This window comes from Schistocerca nitens, chromosome 2 (assembly GCF_023898315.1).
Source record: "Schistocerca nitens isolate TAMUIC-IGC-003100 chromosome 2, iqSchNite1.1, whole genome shotgun sequence".
Lineage (NCBI taxonomy): Eukaryota > Metazoa > Arthropoda > Insecta > Orthoptera > Acrididae > Schistocerca > Schistocerca nitens.
In genome coordinates, this window is record NC_064615.1 from 42110298 (window position 1) to 42127448 (window position 17151).

A 17151-nucleotide genomic window follows, 5' to 3' on the forward strand; every position below is an offset into this window, starting at 1 on the left:
AAAATTCAATAAATGCGGCACTTGCATGAAGAAGGTACATGCAGCAGATCCACACATGACGTGGCTCACTGGAGTAGTATGCGACATAGCCAGGAAAATGCTGTTCCCGCCCGGGATCGAACCGGGGACCTTCTGCGTGTGAAGCAGATGTGATAACCGCTACACTACGGAAACGACGGACACGCTCACTCCATCCTTGTACACTCGAAGGCGCCTCAGCCTTTCTTTCGCCCGCGCATGCACACACCATAGTTCTTTTGACAGCCTGAAACCCATCGCTGCCGAGGGCTCAACAAGTCTTCGGGGTGCTCGAGAGGGTGTCTGTCGTAGCATCCCGAACGAGATAGCGGCGTTTCGCGCAGTCGTTATTGCAAGTCACATTAGCAAAAACAATCACCTCCTTAGCAGCAGGCAGTGCGAGCCCAGCAGCAGCTTTACATGAAGATGCCAATAGCCCTGGAAGGCCGCCGACCGCGGGCCACGGCACCTCCGAGAAGGGTGCTGCCCATGACCCATTGTGTCGCTACACAGTCTGTCGAAGAACAGCACTGCCGGCAGAGAGCACCTCCCCCATCCCGCCAGCCGCACCAGACTCAAAGAGCACCCTGGACGACTTCGAGGGACGCAGTTTGCTGGAATATTTGGCGCTCGCGCTGTCACAGGGCTCGTTGGTCTAGGGGTATGATTCCTGCTTAGGGTGCAGGAGGTCCCGGGTTCAAATCCCGGACGAGCCCTAGCGTTTTGTGCAAACTGGTCGCACGTCGGTGGCTGAGTCAGCGCAAAAAGCTGCCCGTCAATGTAAAGCTAATTTCATATTTGCTCTAAGGAACTGACCCTCTGGTCCGACGTATGAAGGTGATTACCAAGGTTTCGGTACAGATCGTAGCAAATGCTTGTCGGTTTAAAGTGATGAAAAAGTGTTTCCGCCCGGGATCGAACCGGGGACCTTCTGCGTGTTAGGCAGACGTGATAACCGCTACACCACGGAAACTACTACTTTCAGGCTTGCTTCACAGAGAACTTGTAACAAGGTTGCCATCGTAACTTAAAAATTCAATAAATGCGGCACTTGCATGAAGAAGGTACATGCAGCAGATCCACACATGACGTGGCTCACTGGAGTAGTATGCGACATAGGCAGGAAAATGCTGTTCCCGCCCGGGATCGAACCGGGGACCTTCTGCGTGTGAAGCAGATGTGATAACCGCTACACTACGGAAACGACGGACACGCTCACTCCATCCTTGTACACTCGAAGGCGCCTCAGCCTTTCTTTCGCCCGCGCATGCACACACCATAGTTCTTTTGACAGCCTGAAACCCATCGCTGCCGAGGGCTCAACAAGTCTTCGGGGTGCTCGAGAGGGTGTCTGTCGTAGCATTCCGAACGAGATAGCGGCGTTTCGCGCAGTCGTTATTGCAAGTCACATTAGCAAAAACAATCACCTCCTTAGCAGCAGGCAGTGCGAGCCCAGCAGCAGCTTTACATGAAGATGCCAATAGCCCTGGAAGGCCGCCGACCGCGGGCCACGGCACCTCCGAGAAGGGTGCTGCCCATGACCCATTGTGTCGCTACACAGTCTGTCGAAGAACAGCACTGCCGGCAGAGAGCACCTCCCCCATCCCGCCAGCCGCACCAGACTCAAAGAGCACCCTGGACGACTTCGAGGGACGCAGTTTGCTGGAATATTTGGCGCTCGCGCTGTCACAGGGCTCGTTGGTCTAGGGGTATGATTCCTGCTTAGGGTGCAGGAGGTCCCGGGTTCAAATCCCGGACGAGCCCTAGCGTTTTGTGCAAACTGGTCGCACGTCGGTGGCTGAGTCAGCGCAAAAAGCTGCCCGTCAATGTAAAGCTAATTTCATATTTGCTCTAAGGAACTGACCCTCTGGTCCGACGTATGAAGGTGATTACCAAGGTTTCGGTACAGATCGTAGCAAATGCTTGTCGGTTTAAAGTGATGAAAAAGTGTTTCCGCCCGGGATCGAACCGGGGACCTTCTGCGTGTTAGGCAGACGTGATAACCGCTACACCACGGAAACTACTGCTTTCAGGCTTGCTTCACAGAGAACTTGTAACAAGGTTGCCATCGTAACTTAAAAATTCAATAAATGCGGCACTTGCATGAAGAAGGTACATGCAGCAGATCCACACATGACGTGGCTCACTGGAGTAGTATGCGACATAGGCAGGAAAATGCTGTTCCCGCCCGGGATCGAACCGGGGACCTTCTGCGTGTGAAGCAGATGTGATAACCGCTACACTACGGAAACGACGGACACGCTCACTCCATCCTTGTACACTCGAAGGCGCCTCAGCCTTTCTTTCGCCCGCGCATGCACACACCATAGTTCTTTTGACAGCCTGAAACCCATCGCTGCCGAGGGCTCAACAAGTCTTCGGGGTGCTCGAGAGGGTGTCTGTCGTAGCATCCCGAACGAGATAGCGGCGTTTCGCGCAGTCGTTATTGCAAGTCACATTAGCAAAAACAATCACCTCCTTAGCAGCAGGCAGTGCGAGCCCAGCAGCAGCTTTACATGAAGATGCCAATAGCCCTGGAAGGCCGCCGACCGCGGGCCACGGCACCTCCGAGAAGGGTGCTGCCCATGACCCATTGTGTCGCTACACAGTCTGTCGAAGAACAGCACTGCCGGCAGAGAGCACCTCCCCCATCCCGCCAGCCGCACCAGACTCAAAGAGCACCCTGGACGACTTCGAGGGACGCAGTTTGCTGGAATATTTGGCGCTCGCGCTGTCACAGGGCTCGTTGGTCTAGGGGTATGATTCCTGCTTAGGGTGCAGGAGGTCCCGGGTTCAAATCCCGGACGAGCCCTAGCGTTTTGTGCAAACTGGTCGCACGTCGGTGGCTGAGTCAGCGCAAAAAGCTGCCCGTCAATGTAAAGCTAATTTCATATTTGCTCTAAGGAACTGACCCTCTGGTCCGACGTATGAAGGTGATTACCAAGGTTTCGGTACAGATCGTAGCAAATGCTTGTCGGTTTAAAGTGATGAAAAAGTGTTTCCGCCCGGGATCGAACCGGGGACCTTCTGCGTGTTAGGCAGACGTGATAACCGCTACACCACGGAAACTACTGCTTTCAGGCTTGCTTCACAGAGAACTTGTAACAAGGTTGCCATCGTAACTTAAAAATTCAATAAATGCGGCACTTGCATGAAGAAGGTACATGCAGCAGATCCACACATGACGTGGCTCACTGGAGTAGTATGCGACATAGGCAGGAAAATGCTGTTCCCGCCCGGGATCGAACCGGGGACCTTCTGCGTGTGAAGCAGATGTGATAACCGCTACACTACGGAAACGACGGACACGCTCACTCCATCCTTGTACACTCGAAGGCGCCTCAGCCTTTCTTTCGCCCGCGCATGCACACACCATAGTTCTTTTGACAGCCTGAAACCCATCGCTGCCGAGGGCTCAACAAGTCTTCGGGGTGCTCGAGAGGGTGTCTGTCGTAGCATTCCGAACGAGATAGCGGCGTTTCGCGCAGTCGTTATTGCAAGTCACATTAGCAAAAACAATCACCTCCTTAGCAGCAGGCAGTGCGAGCCCAGCAGCAGCTTTACATGAAGATGCCAATAGCCCTGGAAGGCCGCCGACCGCGGGCCACGGCACCTCCGAGAAGGGTGCTGCCCATGACCCATTGTGTCGCTACACAGTCTGTCGAAGAACAGCACTGCCGGCAGAGAGCACCTCCCCCATCCCGCCAGCCGCACCAGACTCAAAGAGCACCCTGGACGACTTCGAGGGACGCAGTTTGCTGGAATATTTGGCGCTCGCGCTGTCACAGGGCTCGTTGGTCTAGGGGTATGATTCCTGCTTAGGGTGCAGGAGGTCCCGGGTTCAAATCCCGGACGAGCCCTAGCGTTTTGTGCAAACTGGTCGCACGTCGGTGGCTGAGTCAGCGCAAAAAGCTGCCCGTCAATGTAAAGCTAATTTCATATTTGCTCTAAGGAACTGACCCTCTGGTCCGACGTATGAAGGTGATTACCAAGGTTTCGGTACAGATCGTAGCAAATGCTTGTCGGTTTAAAGTGATGAAAAAGTGTTTCCGCCCGGGATCGAACCGGGGACCTTCTGCGTGTTAGGCAGACGTGATAACCGCTACACCACGGAAACTACTGCTTTCAGGCTTGCTTCACAGAGAACTTGTAACAAGGTTGCCATCGTAACTTAAAAATTCAATAAATGCGGCACTTGCATGAAGAAGGTACATGCAGCAGAACCACACATGACGTGGCTCACTGGAGTAGTATGCGACATAGGCAGGAAAATGCTGTTCCCGCCCGGGATCGAACCGGGGACCTTCTGCGTGTGAAGCAGATGTGATAACCGCTACACTACGGAAACGACGGACACGCTCACTCCATCCTTGTACACTCGAAGGCGCCTCAGCCTTTCTTTCGCCCGCGCATGCACACACCATAGTTCTTTTGACAGCCTGAAACCCATCGCTGCCGAGGGCTCAACAAGTCTTCGGGGTGCTCGAGAGGGTGTCTGTCGTAGCATCCCGAACGAGATAGCGGCGTTTCGCGCAGTCGTTATTGCAAGTCACATTAGCAAAAACAATCACCTCCTTAGCAGCAGGCAGTGCGAGCCCAGCAGCAGCTTTACATGAAGATGCCAATAGCCCTGGAAGGCCGCCGACCGCGGGCCACGGCACCTCCGAGAAGGGTGCTGCCCATGACCCATTGTGTCGCTACACAGTCTGTCGAAGAACAGCACTGCCGGCAGAGAGCACCTCCCCCATCCCGCCAGCCGCACCAGACTCAAAGAGCACCCTGGACGACTTCGAGGGACGCAGTTTGCTGGAATATTTGGCGCTCGCGCTGTCACAGGGCTCGTTGGTCTAGGGGTATGATTCCTGCTTAGGGTGCAGGAGGTCCCGGGTTCAAATCCCGGACGAGCCCTAGCGTTTTGTGCAAACTGGTCGCACGTCGGTGGCTGAGTCAGCGCAAAAAGCTGCCCGTCAATGTAAAGCTAATTTCATATTTGCTCTAAGGAACTGACCCTCTGGTCCGACGTATGAAGGTGATTACCAAGGTTTCGGTACAGATCGTAGCAAATGCTTGTCGGTTTAAAGTGATGAAAAAGTGTTTCCGCCCGGGATCGAACCGGGGACCTTCTGCGTGTTAGGCAGACGTGATAACCGCTACACCACGGAAACTACTGCTTTCAGGCTTGCTTCACAGAGAACTTGTAACAAGGTTGCCATCGTAACTTAAAAATTCAATAAATGCGGCACTTGCATGAAGAAGGTACATGCAGCAGATCCACACATGACGTGGCTCACTGGAGTAGTATGCGACATAGGCAGGAAAATGCTGTTCCCGCCCGGGATCGAACCGGGGACCTTCTGCGTGTGAAGCAGATGTGATAACCGCTACACTACGGAAACGACGGACACGCTCACTCCATCCTTGTACACTCGAAGGCGCCTCAGCCTTTCTTTCGCCCGCGCATGCACACACCATAGTTCTTTTGACAGCCTGAAACCCATCGCTGCCGAGGGCTCAACAAGTCTTCGGGGTGCTCGAGAGGGTGTCTGTCGTAGCATTCCGAACGAGATAGCGGCGTTTCGCGCAGTCGTTATTGCAAGTCACATTAGCAAAAACAATCACCTCCTTAGCAGCAGGCAGTGCGAGCCCAGCAGCAGCTTTACATGAAGATGCCAATAGCCCTGGAAGGCCGCCGACCGCGGGCCACGGCACCTCCGAGAAGGGTGCTGCCCATGACCCATTGTGTCGCTACACAGTCTGTCGAAGAACAGCACTGCCGGCAGAGAGCACCTCCCCCATCCCGCCAGCCGCACCAGACTCAAAGAGCACCCTGGACGACTTCGAGGGACGCAGTTTGCTGGAATATTTGGCGCTCGCGCTGTCACAGGGCTCGTTGGTCTAGGGGTATGATTCCTGCTTAGGGTGCAGGAGGTCCCGGGTTCAAATCCCGGACGAGCCCTAGCGTTTTGTGCAAACTGGTCGCACGTCGGTGGCTGAGTCAGCGCAAAAAGCTGCCCGTCAATGTAAAGCTAATTTCATATTTGCTCTAAGGAACTGCCCCTCTGGTCCGACGTATGAAGGTGATTACCAAGGTTTCGGTACAGATCGTAGCAAATGCTTGTCGGTTTAAAGTGATGAAAAAGTGTTTCCGCCCGGGATCGAACCGGGGACCTTCTGCGTGTTAGGCAGACGTGATAACCGCTACACCACGGAAACTACTGCTTTCAGGCTTGCTTCACAGAGAACTTGTAACAAGGTTGCCATCGTAACTTAAAAATTCAATAAATGCGGCACTTGCATGAAGAAGGTACATGCAGCAGATCCACACATGACGTGGCTCACTGGAGTAGTATGCGACATAGGCAGGAAAATGCTGTTCCCGCCCGGGATCGAACCGGGGACCTTCTGCGTGTGAAGCAGATGTGATAACCGCTACACTACGGAAACGACGGACACGCTCACTCCATCCTTGTACACTCGAAGGCGCCTCAGCCTTTCTTTCGCCCGCGCATGCACACACCATAGTTCTTTTGACAGCCTGAAACCCATCGCTGCCGAGGGCTCAACAAGTCTTCGGGGTGCTCGAGAGGGTGTCTGTCGTAGCATCCCGAACGAGATAGCGGCGTTTCGCGCAGTCGTTATTGCAAGTCACATTAGCAAAAACAATCACCTCCTTAGCAGCAGGCAGTGCGAGCCCAGCAGCAGCTTTACATGAAGATGCCAATAGCCCTGGAAGGCCGCCGACCGCGGGCCACGGCACCTCCGAGAACGGTGCTGCCCATGACCCATTGTGTCGCTACACAGTCTGTCGAAGAACAGCACTGCCGGCAGAGAGCACCTCCCCCATCCCGCCAGCCGCACCAGACTCAAAGAGCACCCTGGACGACTTCGAGGGACGCAGTTTGCTGGAATATTTGGCGCTCGCGCTGTCACAGGGCTCGTTGGTCTAGGGGTATGATTCCTGCTTAGGGTGCAGGAGGTCCCGGGTTCAAATCCCGGACGAGCCCTAGCGTTTTGTGCAAACTGGTCGCACGTCGGTGGCTGAGTCAGCGCAAAAAGCTGCCCGTCAATGTAAAGCTAATTTCATATTTGCTCTAAGGAACTGCCCTCTGGTCCGACGTATGAAGGTGATTACCAAGGTTTCGGTACAGATCGTAGCAAATGCTTGTCGGTTTAAAGTGATGAAAAAGTGTTTCCGCCCGGGATCGAACCGGGGACCTTCTGCGTGTTAGGCAGACGTGATAACCGCTACACCACGGAAACTACTGCTTTCAGGCTTGCTTCACAGAGAACTTGTAACAAGGTTGCCATCGTAACTTAAAAATTCAATAAATGCGGCACTTGCATGAAGAAGGTACATGCAGCAGATCCACACATGACGTGGCTCACTGGAGTAGTATGCGACATAGGCAGGAAAATGCTGTTCCCGCCCGGGATCGAACCGGGGACCTTCTGCGTGTGAAGCAGATGTGATAACCGCTACACTACGGAAACGACGGACACGCTCACTCCATCCTTGTACACTCGAAGGCGCCTCAGCCTTTCTTTCGCCCGCGCATGCACACACCATAGTTCTTTTGACAGCCTGAAACCCATCGCTGCCGAGGGCTCAACAAGTCTTCGGGGTGCTCGAGAGGGTGTCTGTCGTAGCATCCCGAACGAGATAGCGGCGTTTCGCGCAGTCGTTATTGCAAGTCACATTAGCAAAAACAATCACCTCCTTAGCAGCAGGCAGTGCGAGCCCAGCAGCAGCTTTACATGAAGATGCCAATAGCCCTGGAAGGCCGCCGACCGCGGGCCACGGCACCTCCGAGAAGGGTGCTGCCCATGACCCATTGTGTCGCTACACAGTCTGTCGAAGAACAGCACTGCCGGCAGAGAGCACCTCCCCCATCCCGCCAGCCGCACCAGACTCAAAGAGCACCCTGGACGACTTCGAGGGACGCAGTTTGCTGGAATATTTGGCGCTCGCGCTGTCACAGGGCTCGTTGGTCTAGGGGTATGATTCCTGCTTAGGGTGCAGGAGGTCCCGGGTTCAAATCCCGGACGAGCCCTAGCGTTTTGTGCAAACTGGTCGCACGTCGGTGGCTGAGTCAGCGCAAAAAGCTGCCCGTCAATGTAAAGCTAATTTCATATTTGCTCTAAGGAACTGCCCTCTGGTCCGACGTATGAAGGTGATTACCAAGGTTTCGGTACAGATCGTAGCAAATGCTTGTCGGTTTAAAGTGATGAAAAAGTGTTTCCGCCCGGGATCGAACCGGGGACCTTCTGCGTGTTAGGCAGACGTGATAACCGCTACACCACGGAAACTACTGCTTTCAGGCTTGCTTCACAGAGAACTTGTAACAAGGTTGCCATCGTAACTTAAAAATTCAATAAATGCGGCACTTGCATGAAGAAGGTACATGCAGCAGATCCACACATGACGTGGCTCACTGGAGTAGTATGCGACATAGGCAGGAAAATGCTGTTCCCGCCCGGGATCGAACCGGGGACCTTCTGCGTGTGAAGCAGATGTGATAACCGCTACACTACGGAAACGACGGACACGCTCACTCCATCCTTGTACACTCGAAGGCGCCTCAGCCTTTCTTTCGCCCGCGCATGCACACACCATAGTTCTTTTGACAGCCTGAAACCCATCGCTGCCGAGGGCTCAACAAGTCTTCGGGGTGCTCGAGAGGGTGTCTGTCGTAGCATCCCGAACGAGATAGCGGCGTTTCGCGCAGTCGTTATTGCAAGTCACATTAGCAAAAACAATCACCTCCTTAGCAGCAGGCAGTGCGAGCCCAGCAGCAGCTTTACATGAAGATGCCAATAGCCCTGGAAGGCCGCCGACCGCGGGCCACGGCACCTCCGAGAACGGTGCTGCCCATGACCCATTGTGTCGCTACACAGTCTGTCGAAGAACAGCACTGCCGGCAGAGAGCACCTCCCCCATCCCGCCAGCCGCACCAGACTCAAAGAGCACCCTGGACGACTTCGAGGGACGCAGTTTGCTGGAATATTTGGCGCTCGCGCTGTCACAGGGCTCGTTGGTCTAGGGGTATGATTCCTGCTTAGGGTGCAGGAGGTCCCGGGTTCAAATCCCGGACGAGCCCTAGCGTTTTGTGCAAACTGGTCGCACGTCGGTGGCTGAGTCAGCGCAAAAAGCTGCCCGTCAATGTAAAGCTAATTTCATATTTGCTCTAAGGAACTGACCCTCTGGTCCGACGTATGAAGGTGATTACCAAGGTTTCGGTACAGATCGTAGCAAATGCTTGTCGGTTTAAAGTGATGAAAAAGTGTTTCCGCCCGGGATCGAACCGGGGACCTTCTGCGTGTTAGGCAGACGTGATAACCGCTACACCACGGAAACTACTGCTTTCAGGCTTGCTTCACAGAGAACTTGTAACAAGGTTGCCATCGTAACTTAAAAATTCAATAAATGCGGCACTTGCATGAAGAAGGTACATGCAGCAGATCCACACATGACGTGGCTCACTGGAGTAGTATGCGACATAGGCAGGAAAATGCTGTTCCCGCCCGGGATCGAACCGGGGACCTTCTGCGTGTGAAGCAGATGTGATAACCGCTACACTACGGAAACGACGGACACGCTCACTCCATCCTTGTACACTCGAAGGCGCCTCAGCCTTTCTTTCGCCCGCGCATGCACACACCATAGTTCTTTTGACAGCCTGAAACCCATCGCTGCCGAGGGCTCAACAAGTCTTCGGGGTGCTCGAGAGGGTGTCTGTCGTAGCATCCCGAACGAGATAGCGGCGTTTCGCGCAGTCGTTATTGCAAGTCACATTAGCAAAAACAATCACCTCCTTAGCAGCAGGCAGTGCGAGCCCAGCAGCAGCTTTACATGAAGATGCCAATAGCCCTGGAAGGCCGCCGACCGCGGGCCACGGCACCTCCGAGAACGGTGCTGCCCATGACCCATTGTGTCGCTACACAGTCTGTCGAAGAACAGCACTGCCGGCAGAGAGCACCTCCCCCATCCCGCCAGCCGCACCAGACTCAAAGAGCACCCTGGACGACTTCGAGGGACGCAGTTTGCTGGAATATTTGGCGCTCGCGCTGTCACAGGGCTCGTTGGTCTAGGGGTATGATTCCTGCTTAGGGTGCAGGAGGTCCCGGGTTCAAATCCCGGACGAGCCCTAGCGTTTTGTGCAAACTGGTCGCACGTCGGTGGCTGAGTCAGCGCAAAAAGCTGCCCGTCAATGTAAAGCTAATTTCATATTTGCTCTAAGGAACTGACCCTCTGGTCCGACGTATGAAGGTGATTACCAAGGTTTCGGTACAGATCGTAGCAAATGCTTGTCGGTTTAAAGTGATGAAAAAGTGTTTCCGCCCGGGATCGAACCGGGGACCTTCTGCGTGTTAGGCAGACGTGATAACCGCTACACCACGGAAACTACTGCTTTCAGGCTTGCTTCACAGAGAACTTGTAACAAGGTTGCCATCGTAACTTAAAAATTCAATAAATGCGGCACTTGCATGAAGAAGGTACATGCAGCAGATCCACACATGACGTGGCTCACTGGAGTAGTATGCGACATAGGCAGGAAAATGCTGTTCCCGCCCGGGATCGAACCGGGGACCTTCTGCGTGTGAAGCAGATGTGATAACCGCTACACTACGGAAACGACGGACACGCTCACTCCATCCTTGTACACTCGAAGGCGCCTCAGCCTTTCTTTCGCCCGCGCATGCACACACCATAGTTCTTTTGACAGCCTGAAACCCATCGCTGCCGAGGGCTCAACAAGTCTTCGGGGTGCTCGAGAGGGTGTCTGTCGTAGCATCCCGAACGAGATAGCGGCGTTTCGCGCAGTCGTTATTGCAAGTCACATTAGCAAAAACAATCACCTCCTTAGCAGCAGGCAGTGCGAGCCCAGCAGCAGCTTTACATGAAGATGCCAATAGCCCTGGAAGGCCGCCGACCGCGGGCCACGGCACCTCCGAGAACGGTGCTGCCCATGACCCATTGTGTCGCTACACAGTCTGTCGAAGAACAGCACTGCCGGCAGAGAGCACCTCCCCCATCCCGCCAGCCGCACCAGACTCAAAGAGCACCCTGGACGACTTCGAGGGACGCAGTTTGCTGGAATATTTGGCGCTCGCGCTGTCACAGGGCTCGTTGGTCTAGGGGTATGATTCCTGCTTAGGGTGCAGGAGGTCCCGGGTTCAAATCCCGGACGAGCCCTAGCGTTTTGTGCAAACTGGTCGCACGTCGGTGGCTGAGTCAGCGCAAAAAGCTGCCCGTCAATGTAAAGCTAATTTCATATTTGCTCTAAGGAACTGCCCTCTGGTCCGACGTATGAAGGTGATTACCAAGGTTTCGGTACAGATCGTAGCAAATGCTTGTCGGTTTAAAGTGATGAAAAAGTGTTTCCGCCCGGGATCGAACCGGGGACCTTCTGCGTGTTAGGCAGACGTGATAACCGCTACACCACGGAAACTACTGCTTTCAGGCTTGCTTCACAGAGAACTTGTAACAAGGTTGCCATCGTAACTTAAAAATTCAATAAATGCGGCACTTGCATGAAGAAGGTACATGCAGCAGATCCACACATGACGTGGCTCACTGGAGTAGTATGCGACATAGGCAGGAAAATGCTGTTCCCGCCCGGGATCGAACCGGGGACCTTCTGCGTGTGAAGCAGATGTGATAACCGCTACACTACGGAAACGACGGACACGCTCACTCCATCCTTGTACACTCGAAGGCGCCTCAGCCTTTCTTTCGCCCGCGCATGCACACACCATAGTTCTTTTGACAGCCTGAAACCCATCGCTGCCGAGGGCTCAACAAGTCTTCGGGGTGCTCGAGAGGGTGTCTGTCGTAGCATCCCGAACGAGATAGCGGCGTTTCGCGCAGTCGTTATTGCAAGTCACATTAGCAAAAACAATCACCTCCTTAGCAGCAGGCAGTGCGAGCCCAGCAGCAGCTTTACATGAAGATGCCAATAGCCCTGGAAGGCCGCCGACCGCGGGCCACGGCACCTCCGAGAACGGTGCTGCCCATGACCCATTGTGTCGCTACACAGTCTGTCGAAGAACAGCACTGCCGGCAGAGAGCACCTCCCCCATCCCGCCAGCCGCACCAGACTCAAAGAGCACCCTGGACGACTTCGAGGGACGCAGTTTGCTGGAATATTTGGCGCTCGCGCTGTCACAGGGCTCGTTGGTCTAGGGGTATGATTCCTGCTTAGGGTGCAGGAGGTCCCGGGTTCAAATCCCGGACGAGCCCTAGCGTTTTGTGCAAACTGGTCGCACGTCGGTGGCTGAGTCAGCGCAAAAAGCTGCCCGTCAATGTAAAGCTAATTTCATATTTGCTCTAAGGAACTGACCCTCTGGTCCGACGTATGAAGGTGATTACCAAGGTTTCGGTACAGATCGTAGCAAATGCTTGTCGGTTTAAAGTGATGAAAAAGTGTTTCCGCCCGGGATCGAACCGGGGACCTTCTGCGTGTTAGGCAGACGTGATAACCGCTACACCACGGAAACTACTGCTTTCAGGCTTGCTTCACAGAGAACTTGTAACAAGGTTGCCATCGTAACTTAAAAATTCAATAAATGCGGCACTTGCATGAAGAAGGTACATGCAGCAGATCCACACATGACGTGGCTCACTGGAGTAGTATGCGACATAGCCAGGAAAATGCTGTTCCCGCCCGGGATCGAACCGGGGACCTTCTGCGTGTGAAGCAGATGTGATAACCGCTACACTACGGAAACGACGGACACGCTCACTCCATCCTTGTACACTCGAAGGCGCCTCAGCCTTTCTTTCGCCCGCGCATGCACACACCATAGTTCTTTTGACAGCCTGAAACCCATCGCTGCCGAGGGCTCAACAAGTCTTCGGGGTGCTCGAGAGGGTGTCTGTCGTAGCATTCCGAACGAGATAGCGGCGTTTCGCGCAGTCGTTATTGCAAGTCACATTAGCAAAAACAATCACCTCCTTAGCAGCAGGCAGTGCGAGCCCAGCAGCAGCTTTACATGAAGATGCCAATAGCCCTGGAAGGCCGCCGACCGCGGGCCACGGCACCTCCGAGAAGGGTGCTGCCCATGACCCATTGTGTCGCTACACAGTCTGTCGAAGAACAGCACTGCCGGCAGAGAGCACCTCCCCCATCCCGCCAGCCGCACCAGACTCAAAGAGCACCCTGGACGACTTCGAGGGACGCAGTTTGCTGGAATATTTGGCGCTCGCGCTGTCACAGGGCTCGTTGGTCTAGGGGTATGATTCCTGCTTAGGGTGCAGGAGGTCCCGGGTTCAAATCCCGGACGAGCCCTAGCGTTTTGTGCAAACTGGTCGCACGTCGGTGGCTGAGTCAGCGCAAAAAGCTGCCCGTCAATGTAAAGCTAATTTCATATTTGCTCTAAGGAACTGACCCTCTGGTCCGACGTATGAAGGTGATTACCAAGGTTTCGGTACAGATCGTAGCAAATGCTTGTCGGTTTAAAGTGATGAAAAAGTGTTTCCGCCCGGGATCGAACCGGGGACCTTCTGCGTGTTAGGCAGACGTGATAACCGCTACACCACGGAAACTACTGCTTTCAGGCTTGCTTCACAGAGAACTTGTAACAAGGTTGCCATCGTAACTTAAAAATTCAATAAATGCGGCACTTGCATGAAGAAGGTACATGCAGCAGATCCACACATGACGTGGCTCACTGGAGTAGTATGCGACATAGGCAGGAAAATGCTGTTCCCGCCCGGGATCGAACCGGGGACCTTCTGCGTGTGAAGCAGATGTGATAACCGCTACACTACGGAAACGACGGACACGCTCACTCCATCCTTGTACACTCGAAGGCGCCTCAGCCTTTCTTTCGCCCGCGCATGCACACACCATAGTTCTTTTGACAGCCTGAAACCCATCGCTGCCGAGGGCTCAACAAGTCTTCGGGGTGCTCGAGAGGGTGTCTGTCGTAGCATCCCGAACGAGATAGCGGCGTTTCGCGCAGTCGTTATTGCAAGTCACATTAGCAAAAACAATCACCTCCTTAGCAGCAGGCAGTGCGAGCCCAGCAGCAGCTTTACATGAAGATGCCAATAGCCCTGGAAGGCCGCCGACCGCGGGCCACGGCACCTCCGAGAACGGTGCTGCCCATGACCCATTGTGTCGCTACACAGTCTGTCGAAGAACAGCACTGCCGGCAGAGAGCACCTCCCCCATCCCGCCAGCCGCACCAGACTCAAAGAGCACCCTGGACGACTTCGAGGGACGCAGTTTGCTGGAATATTTGGCGCTCGCGCTGTCACAGGGCTCGTTGGTCTAGGGGTATGATTCCTGCTTAGGGTGCAGGAGGTCCCGGGTTCAAATCCCGGACGAGCCCTAGCGTTTTGTGCAAACTGGTCGCACGTCGGTGGCTGAGTCAGCGCAAAAAGCTGCCCGTCAATGTAAAGCTAATTTCATATTTGCTCTAAGGAACTGACCCTCTGGTCCGACGTATGAAGGTGATTACCAAGGTTTCGGTACAGATCGTAGCAAATGCTTGTCGGTTTAAAGTGATGAAAAAGTGTTTCCGCCCGGGATCGAACCGGGGACCTTCTGCGTGTTAGGCAGACGTGATAACCGCTACACCACGGAAACTACTGCTTTCAGGCTTGCTTCACAGAGAACTTGTAACAAGGTTGCCATCGTAACTTAAAAATTCAATAAATGCGGCACTTGCATGAAGAAGGTACATGCAGCAGATCCACACATGACGTGGCTCACTGGAGTAGTATGCGACATAGGCAGGAAAATGCTGTTCCCGCCCGGGATCGAACCGGGGACCTTCTGCGTGTGAAGCAGATGTGATAACCGCTACACTACGGAAACGACGGACACGCTCACTCCATCCTTGTACACTCGAAGGCGCCTCAGCCTTTCTTTCGCCCGCGCATGCACACACCATAGTTCTTTTGACAGCCTGAAACCCATCGCTGCCGAGGGCTCAACAAGTCTTCGGGGTGCTCGAGAGGGTGTCTGTCGTAGCATCCCGAACGAGATAGCGGCGTTTCGCGCAGTCGTTATTGCAAGTCACATTAGCAAAAACAATCACCTCCTTAGCAGCAGGCAGTGCGAGCCCAGCAGCAGCTTTACATGAAGATGCCAATAGCCCTGGAAGGCCGCCGACCGCGGGCCACGGCACCTCCGAGAAGGGTGCTGCCCATGACCCATTGTGTCGCTACACAGTCTGTCGAAGAACAGCACTGCCGGCAGAGAGCACCTCCCCCATCCCGCCAGCCGCACCAGACTCAAAGAGCACCCTGGACGACTTCGAGGGACGCAGTTTGCTGGAATATTTGGCGCTCGCGCTGTCACAGGGCTCGTTGGTCTAGGGGTATGATTCCTGCTTAGGGTGCAGGAGGTCCCGGGTTCAAATCCCGGACGAGCCCTAGCGTTTTGTGCAAACTGGTCGCACGTCGGTGGCTGAGTCAGCGCAAAAAGCTGCCCGTCAATGTAAAGCTAATTTCATATTTGCTCTAAGGAACTGCCCTCTGGTCCGACGTATGAAGGTGATTACCAAGGTTTCGGTACAGATCGTAGCAAATGCTTGTCGGTTTAAAGTGATGAAAAAGTGTTTCCGCCCGGGATCGAACCGGGGACCTTCTGCGTGTTAGGCAGACGTGATAACCGCTACACCACGGAAACTACTGCTTTCAGGCTTGCTTCACAGAGAACTTGTAACAAGGTTGCCATCGTAACTTAAAAATTCAATAAATGCGGCACTTGCATGAAGAAGGTACATGCAGCAGATCCACACATGACGTGGCTCACTGGAGTAGTATGCGACATAGGCAGGAAAATGCTGTTCCCGCCCGGGATCGAACCGGGGACCTTCTGCGTGTGAAGCAGATGTGATAACCGCTACACTACGGAAACGACGGACACGCTCACTCCATCCTTGTACACTCGAAGGCGCCTCAGCCTTTCTTTCGCCCGCGCATGCACACACCATAGTTCTTTTGACAGCCTGAAACCCATCGCTGCCGAGGGCTCAACAAGTCTTCGGGGTGCTCGAGAGGGTGTCTGTCGTAGCATCCCGAACGAGATAGCGGCGTTTCGCGCAGTCGTTATTGCAAGTCACATTAGCAAAAACAATCACCTCCTTAGCAGCAGGCAGTGCGAGCCCAGCAGCAGCTTTACATGAAGATGCCAATAGCCCTGGAAGGCCGCCGACCGCGGGCCACGGCACCTCCGAGAACGGTGCTGCCCATGACCCATTGTGTCGCTACACAGTCTGTCGAAGAACAGCACTGCCGGCAGAGAGCACCTCCCCCATCCCGCCAGCCGCACCAGACTCAAAGAGCACCCTGGACGACTTCGAGGGACGCAGTTTGCTGGAATATTTGGCGCTCGCGCTGTCACAGGGCTCGTTGGTCTAGGGGTATGATTCCTGCTTAGGGTGCAGGAGGTCCCGGGTTCAAATCCCGGACGAGCCCTAGCGTTTTGTGCAAACTGGTCGCACGTCGGTGGCTGAGTCAGCGCAAAAAACTGCCCGTCAATGTAAAGCTAATTTCATATTTGCTCTAAGGAACTGACCCTCTGGTCCGACGTATGAAGGTGATTACCAAGGTTTCGGTACAGATCGTAGCAAATGCTTGTCGGTTTAAAGTGATGAAAAAGTGTTTCCGCCCGGGATCGAACCGGGGACCTTCTGCGTGTTAGGCAGACGTGATAACCGCTACACCACGGAAACTACTGCTTTCAGGCTTGCTTCACAGAGAACTTGTAACAAGGTTGCCATCGTAACTTAAAAATTCAATAAATGCGGCACTTGCATGAAGAAGGTACATGCAGCAGATCCACACATGACGTGGCTCACTGGAGTAGTATGCGACATAGGCAGGAAAATGCTGTTCCCGCCCGGGATCGAACCGGGGACCTTCTGCGTGTGAAGCAGATGTGATAACCGCTACACTACGGAAACGACGGACACGCTCACTCCATCCTTGTACACTCGAAGGCGCCTCAGCCTTTCTTTCGCCCGCGCATGCACACACCATAGTTCTTTTGACAGCCTGAAACCCATCGCTGCCGAGGGCTCAACAAGTCTTCGGGGTGCTCGAGAGGGTGTCTGTCGTAGCATCCCGAACGAGATAGCGGCGTTTCGCGCAGTCGTTATTGCAAGTCACATTAGCAA

At 54.3% G+C, this 17151-nt stretch overlaps 49 non-coding genes across 49 annotated transcripts; 16 read left to right on the plus strand and 33 right to left on the minus strand.

The window, feature by feature from the left end:
• Positions 1-101: 101 nt before the first annotated feature.
• On the minus strand, positions 102-174 carry Trnav-cac (transfer RNA valine (anticodon CAC)). The gene has a single exon. It is a non-coding gene; the product is annotated as a tRNA-Val (tRNA).
• A 488-nt stretch (positions 175-662) lies between these two features.
• Positions 663-734, plus strand: Trnap-agg (transfer RNA proline (anticodon AGG)). Its single transcript has one exon. It is a non-coding gene; the product is annotated as a tRNA-Pro (tRNA).
• Positions 735-918: 184 nt separating this feature from the next.
• Positions 919-991, minus strand: Trnav-aac (transfer RNA valine (anticodon AAC)). The gene has a single exon. It is a non-coding gene; the product is annotated as a tRNA-Val (tRNA).
• A 158-nt stretch (positions 992-1149) lies between these two features.
• Positions 1150-1222, minus strand: Trnav-cac (transfer RNA valine (anticodon CAC)). The gene has a single exon. It is a non-coding gene; the product is annotated as a tRNA-Val (tRNA).
• A 488-nt stretch (positions 1223-1710) lies between these two features.
• On the plus strand, positions 1711-1782 carry Trnap-agg (transfer RNA proline (anticodon AGG)). Its single transcript has one exon. It is a non-coding gene; the product is annotated as a tRNA-Pro (tRNA).
• A 184-nt stretch (positions 1783-1966) lies between these two features.
• On the minus strand, positions 1967-2039 carry Trnav-aac (transfer RNA valine (anticodon AAC)). Its single transcript has one exon. It is a non-coding gene; the product is annotated as a tRNA-Val (tRNA).
• Positions 2040-2197: 158 nt separating this feature from the next.
• Trnav-cac (transfer RNA valine (anticodon CAC)) lies at positions 2198-2270 on the minus strand. Its single transcript has one exon. It is a non-coding gene; the product is annotated as a tRNA-Val (tRNA).
• Positions 2271-2758: 488 nt separating this feature from the next.
• On the plus strand, positions 2759-2830 carry Trnap-agg (transfer RNA proline (anticodon AGG)). The gene has a single exon. It is a non-coding gene; the product is annotated as a tRNA-Pro (tRNA).
• A 184-nt stretch (positions 2831-3014) lies between these two features.
• Positions 3015-3087, minus strand: Trnav-aac (transfer RNA valine (anticodon AAC)). The gene has a single exon. It is a non-coding gene; the product is annotated as a tRNA-Val (tRNA).
• Positions 3088-3245: 158 nt separating this feature from the next.
• On the minus strand, positions 3246-3318 carry Trnav-cac (transfer RNA valine (anticodon CAC)). Its single transcript has one exon. It is a non-coding gene; the product is annotated as a tRNA-Val (tRNA).
• A 488-nt stretch (positions 3319-3806) lies between these two features.
• Positions 3807-3878, plus strand: Trnap-agg (transfer RNA proline (anticodon AGG)). The gene has a single exon. It is a non-coding gene; the product is annotated as a tRNA-Pro (tRNA).
• Positions 3879-4062: 184 nt separating this feature from the next.
• On the minus strand, positions 4063-4135 carry Trnav-aac (transfer RNA valine (anticodon AAC)). Its single transcript has one exon. It is a non-coding gene; the product is annotated as a tRNA-Val (tRNA).
• A 158-nt stretch (positions 4136-4293) lies between these two features.
• Trnav-cac (transfer RNA valine (anticodon CAC)) lies at positions 4294-4366 on the minus strand. The gene has a single exon. It is a non-coding gene; the product is annotated as a tRNA-Val (tRNA).
• Positions 4367-4854: 488 nt separating this feature from the next.
• On the plus strand, positions 4855-4926 carry Trnap-agg (transfer RNA proline (anticodon AGG)). The gene has a single exon. It is a non-coding gene; the product is annotated as a tRNA-Pro (tRNA).
• Positions 4927-5110: 184 nt separating this feature from the next.
• Positions 5111-5183, minus strand: Trnav-aac (transfer RNA valine (anticodon AAC)). Its single transcript has one exon. It is a non-coding gene; the product is annotated as a tRNA-Val (tRNA).
• A 158-nt stretch (positions 5184-5341) lies between these two features.
• Positions 5342-5414, minus strand: Trnav-cac (transfer RNA valine (anticodon CAC)). The gene has a single exon. It is a non-coding gene; the product is annotated as a tRNA-Val (tRNA).
• A 488-nt stretch (positions 5415-5902) lies between these two features.
• On the plus strand, positions 5903-5974 carry Trnap-agg (transfer RNA proline (anticodon AGG)). Its single transcript has one exon. It is a non-coding gene; the product is annotated as a tRNA-Pro (tRNA).
• Positions 5975-6158: 184 nt separating this feature from the next.
• Trnav-aac (transfer RNA valine (anticodon AAC)) lies at positions 6159-6231 on the minus strand. The gene has a single exon. It is a non-coding gene; the product is annotated as a tRNA-Val (tRNA).
• A 158-nt stretch (positions 6232-6389) lies between these two features.
• Positions 6390-6462, minus strand: Trnav-cac (transfer RNA valine (anticodon CAC)). The gene has a single exon. It is a non-coding gene; the product is annotated as a tRNA-Val (tRNA).
• A 488-nt stretch (positions 6463-6950) lies between these two features.
• Trnap-agg (transfer RNA proline (anticodon AGG)) lies at positions 6951-7022 on the plus strand. The gene has a single exon. It is a non-coding gene; the product is annotated as a tRNA-Pro (tRNA).
• Positions 7023-7205: 183 nt separating this feature from the next.
• On the minus strand, positions 7206-7278 carry Trnav-aac (transfer RNA valine (anticodon AAC)). The gene has a single exon. It is a non-coding gene; the product is annotated as a tRNA-Val (tRNA).
• Positions 7279-7436: 158 nt separating this feature from the next.
• On the minus strand, positions 7437-7509 carry Trnav-cac (transfer RNA valine (anticodon CAC)). The gene has a single exon. It is a non-coding gene; the product is annotated as a tRNA-Val (tRNA).
• A 488-nt stretch (positions 7510-7997) lies between these two features.
• Positions 7998-8069, plus strand: Trnap-agg (transfer RNA proline (anticodon AGG)). The gene has a single exon. It is a non-coding gene; the product is annotated as a tRNA-Pro (tRNA).
• Positions 8070-8252: 183 nt separating this feature from the next.
• On the minus strand, positions 8253-8325 carry Trnav-aac (transfer RNA valine (anticodon AAC)). Its single transcript has one exon. It is a non-coding gene; the product is annotated as a tRNA-Val (tRNA).
• Positions 8326-8483: 158 nt separating this feature from the next.
• Trnav-cac (transfer RNA valine (anticodon CAC)) lies at positions 8484-8556 on the minus strand. The gene has a single exon. It is a non-coding gene; the product is annotated as a tRNA-Val (tRNA).
• Positions 8557-9044: 488 nt separating this feature from the next.
• Positions 9045-9116, plus strand: Trnap-agg (transfer RNA proline (anticodon AGG)). Its single transcript has one exon. It is a non-coding gene; the product is annotated as a tRNA-Pro (tRNA).
• Positions 9117-9300: 184 nt separating this feature from the next.
• On the minus strand, positions 9301-9373 carry Trnav-aac (transfer RNA valine (anticodon AAC)). Its single transcript has one exon. It is a non-coding gene; the product is annotated as a tRNA-Val (tRNA).
• A 158-nt stretch (positions 9374-9531) lies between these two features.
• Positions 9532-9604, minus strand: Trnav-cac (transfer RNA valine (anticodon CAC)). Its single transcript has one exon. It is a non-coding gene; the product is annotated as a tRNA-Val (tRNA).
• Positions 9605-10092: 488 nt separating this feature from the next.
• Trnap-agg (transfer RNA proline (anticodon AGG)) lies at positions 10093-10164 on the plus strand. The gene has a single exon. It is a non-coding gene; the product is annotated as a tRNA-Pro (tRNA).
• Positions 10165-10348: 184 nt separating this feature from the next.
• On the minus strand, positions 10349-10421 carry Trnav-aac (transfer RNA valine (anticodon AAC)). The gene has a single exon. It is a non-coding gene; the product is annotated as a tRNA-Val (tRNA).
• A 158-nt stretch (positions 10422-10579) lies between these two features.
• On the minus strand, positions 10580-10652 carry Trnav-cac (transfer RNA valine (anticodon CAC)). The gene has a single exon. It is a non-coding gene; the product is annotated as a tRNA-Val (tRNA).
• A 488-nt stretch (positions 10653-11140) lies between these two features.
• Positions 11141-11212, plus strand: Trnap-agg (transfer RNA proline (anticodon AGG)). The gene has a single exon. It is a non-coding gene; the product is annotated as a tRNA-Pro (tRNA).
• Positions 11213-11395: 183 nt separating this feature from the next.
• On the minus strand, positions 11396-11468 carry Trnav-aac (transfer RNA valine (anticodon AAC)). The gene has a single exon. It is a non-coding gene; the product is annotated as a tRNA-Val (tRNA).
• Positions 11469-11626: 158 nt separating this feature from the next.
• Positions 11627-11699, minus strand: Trnav-cac (transfer RNA valine (anticodon CAC)). Its single transcript has one exon. It is a non-coding gene; the product is annotated as a tRNA-Val (tRNA).
• A 488-nt stretch (positions 11700-12187) lies between these two features.
• Trnap-agg (transfer RNA proline (anticodon AGG)) lies at positions 12188-12259 on the plus strand. Its single transcript has one exon. It is a non-coding gene; the product is annotated as a tRNA-Pro (tRNA).
• A 184-nt stretch (positions 12260-12443) lies between these two features.
• On the minus strand, positions 12444-12516 carry Trnav-aac (transfer RNA valine (anticodon AAC)). Its single transcript has one exon. It is a non-coding gene; the product is annotated as a tRNA-Val (tRNA).
• Positions 12517-12674: 158 nt separating this feature from the next.
• On the minus strand, positions 12675-12747 carry Trnav-cac (transfer RNA valine (anticodon CAC)). The gene has a single exon. It is a non-coding gene; the product is annotated as a tRNA-Val (tRNA).
• A 488-nt stretch (positions 12748-13235) lies between these two features.
• On the plus strand, positions 13236-13307 carry Trnap-agg (transfer RNA proline (anticodon AGG)). The gene has a single exon. It is a non-coding gene; the product is annotated as a tRNA-Pro (tRNA).
• A 184-nt stretch (positions 13308-13491) lies between these two features.
• On the minus strand, positions 13492-13564 carry Trnav-aac (transfer RNA valine (anticodon AAC)). The gene has a single exon. It is a non-coding gene; the product is annotated as a tRNA-Val (tRNA).
• Positions 13565-13722: 158 nt separating this feature from the next.
• On the minus strand, positions 13723-13795 carry Trnav-cac (transfer RNA valine (anticodon CAC)). The gene has a single exon. It is a non-coding gene; the product is annotated as a tRNA-Val (tRNA).
• Positions 13796-14283: 488 nt separating this feature from the next.
• Trnap-agg (transfer RNA proline (anticodon AGG)) lies at positions 14284-14355 on the plus strand. The gene has a single exon. It is a non-coding gene; the product is annotated as a tRNA-Pro (tRNA).
• Positions 14356-14539: 184 nt separating this feature from the next.
• Trnav-aac (transfer RNA valine (anticodon AAC)) lies at positions 14540-14612 on the minus strand. Its single transcript has one exon. It is a non-coding gene; the product is annotated as a tRNA-Val (tRNA).
• A 158-nt stretch (positions 14613-14770) lies between these two features.
• On the minus strand, positions 14771-14843 carry Trnav-cac (transfer RNA valine (anticodon CAC)). The gene has a single exon. It is a non-coding gene; the product is annotated as a tRNA-Val (tRNA).
• Positions 14844-15331: 488 nt separating this feature from the next.
• Trnap-agg (transfer RNA proline (anticodon AGG)) lies at positions 15332-15403 on the plus strand. The gene has a single exon. It is a non-coding gene; the product is annotated as a tRNA-Pro (tRNA).
• Positions 15404-15586: 183 nt separating this feature from the next.
• Positions 15587-15659, minus strand: Trnav-aac (transfer RNA valine (anticodon AAC)). Its single transcript has one exon. It is a non-coding gene; the product is annotated as a tRNA-Val (tRNA).
• A 158-nt stretch (positions 15660-15817) lies between these two features.
• Positions 15818-15890, minus strand: Trnav-cac (transfer RNA valine (anticodon CAC)). Its single transcript has one exon. It is a non-coding gene; the product is annotated as a tRNA-Val (tRNA).
• Positions 15891-16378: 488 nt separating this feature from the next.
• Trnap-agg (transfer RNA proline (anticodon AGG)) lies at positions 16379-16450 on the plus strand. The gene has a single exon. It is a non-coding gene; the product is annotated as a tRNA-Pro (tRNA).
• Positions 16451-16634: 184 nt separating this feature from the next.
• Positions 16635-16707, minus strand: Trnav-aac (transfer RNA valine (anticodon AAC)). The gene has a single exon. It is a non-coding gene; the product is annotated as a tRNA-Val (tRNA).
• A 158-nt stretch (positions 16708-16865) lies between these two features.
• Trnav-cac (transfer RNA valine (anticodon CAC)) lies at positions 16866-16938 on the minus strand. The gene has a single exon. It is a non-coding gene; the product is annotated as a tRNA-Val (tRNA).
• Positions 16939-17151: the final 213 nt, after the last annotated feature.